Source organism: Eurytemora carolleeae, unplaced genomic scaffold (genome assembly GCF_000591075.1).
Source record: "Eurytemora carolleeae unplaced genomic scaffold, Eaff_2.0 scaffold1214, whole genome shotgun sequence".
NCBI classification, from domain to species: Eukaryota; Metazoa; Arthropoda; class Copepoda; order Calanoida; family Temoridae; genus Eurytemora; species Eurytemora carolleeae.
This window is the reverse complement of record NW_019397115.1, coordinates 1-1,874: the sequence shown is the minus strand read 5'-3', so window position 1 is coordinate 1,874 and position 1,874 is coordinate 1. Positions and strand designations below refer to the sequence as shown.

Here is a 1,874-nt window from a genome sequence, read left to right as displayed (position 1 = left end):
AGAGGAAAACAAGCATTATTTAATCTGGAGATTAAGAAAAAGAGAGGATCAAGTATTAATCCCAATATCCAACATTCAAAAGTTCCCAGCTCAGAGATGAGATATCCTTAATCCCGATTACTTAATCTGAGTATCCAATGGACACACTTTTGATTATCTTCCTATACCGTTCTGTCTTTGATATATAGAAGTGAAAACTCAAAAAATGTTTTTTTTTAAACTAGAGAGTCCCCTCTATTCAATTGGGGTTTTCTGAATAGACGGCTTACGAATTCGCATGCAGCAGACCGAGCCAAAGTAGGCAAATTTCAGAATTTGACAGGATTCCAGATTGAAAAACAACTATTATTTCATCTTCATTTTTGCTGATGATAAAGCTTTAAAGAGTCTGGTACCTCTTAAATCCAAGAGACTTTTTTAAGATATCAATTCGTCAATTAATGTTTCCCCAGATGCATTACGTACAAACTGTGCAATTAACGTTATGAAAATTCAAAATGGAGTAATTGGAATTAGAAAGGAAAATAAAACATAATTTTTTTAACTCATTTTTTAGGAAAATAAGAGAGGCTAAGAGACCATAAAACTACAATAACTCAGCAAAAAAAAAAAAACATATTATTTTTATATTAAAACTTTTCCCTGTCATTTCAGAACTATATTTAAGAACATCTTATTTTTGTTTTAATTAATGTATCCCGGTTTTATTTCTTACGGATCTAACAGACGTGAAAATGTAAATCAAAACAGACGCAAAGTCGCAAAAATGGAACCTTGCACTTGAAAAAACTGGGAACTTTTTGACCTAAAAAATCTGACATTAAAACAAATCTTTGCAACCTTTGAAATATTAAACCTTACATTTAACAGAACTTATAGTTTTAAATATAAAAATATCATGTTTAAAACAAAGATTCAAAGAATTAAAAAATAGAGTTTGAGGCATTAATTTTGGGTGTTTTTCCATTATTTTTAAAGAAATTAATTTAATATTTGTTACAATACCTCTGAGGAGCAAGGTTGATGGCAGGGATTATCTGTACTAGGCACCTAGAAATATTATAATGTTAAAATATTTGAGACAACCTTTATATTTATCATCTTGATCTTGATGTTGGTCATGATCCTGATTTTTATCTTGATCTTATAATCTTGTTTATTTTGATCATAAATGATCTTTTTTAAGCAATATTTAGGGGTGAATAATGCACTTTTAATAATCTGGAAATAAAAAAATTTTAAAACTGCGGTGTTGAATCTGAGTTCAAATAGGAAACTATTAGATTATGTAGCAACTAGACATAGAGGAGATATAAATTTTTTATATAAAGAAATATTTCTAATATCAGAGAACTTTCTGGCATTTTCTTTATTGTTTTTACAAATTGCTTACTAAACCTTTTCTGAATAATGTGATTGTTTAATCTCAAAGGATTTCTTATAAAGAAAATATTACACTACTACAGGAGACATTAGTTCCAAACCTAACACTTGGCCCATTTCTAACACTGAGTGTTAGAAATGGGCATAAAATGAAAGACTGGGTTTTTGGGATTCCGGCCCATATCCAGAGTAAAAGTCGATAGTAAAAACTATAACCATGCATTATATTAAACATGACGAGGACAACAATTCCCAATTTAAAATTTTTTATTTAAATCAAAATTATAATAGGAGTTCTTTTTATTTTTTTATTTTATTAAATATCTTGACCGTTTTCAAGACAATGTTAGGTTTTCCATTTTTCGAACATATCCTGAATTTGTAACAATGCCGCGTTTTCGAGACAAAACCCACTTTCACGTTTTTGAGTATAATCCTCAATTCAAAACTCACTTTCATAACTTACAAAATAATTCACAGAAAACAAAAAT

At 28.9% G+C, this 1,874-nt stretch overlaps 1 long non-coding RNA gene across 1 annotated transcript in view; it reads right to left on the bottom strand.

Moving 5' to 3' along the window:
• LOC111711995 (uncharacterized) overlaps positions 1-1,477 on the bottom strand; it is a 2,668-nt gene extending 1,191 nt beyond the window's left edge. Inside the window, exon 1 of the long non-coding RNA XR_002767362.1 lies at positions 1,006-1,477. This is a non-coding gene — a long non-coding RNA (uncharacterized LOC111711995). The remainder of the gene's footprint in view (positions 1-1,005) is intronic.
• Positions 1,478-1,874: the final 397 nt, after the last annotated feature.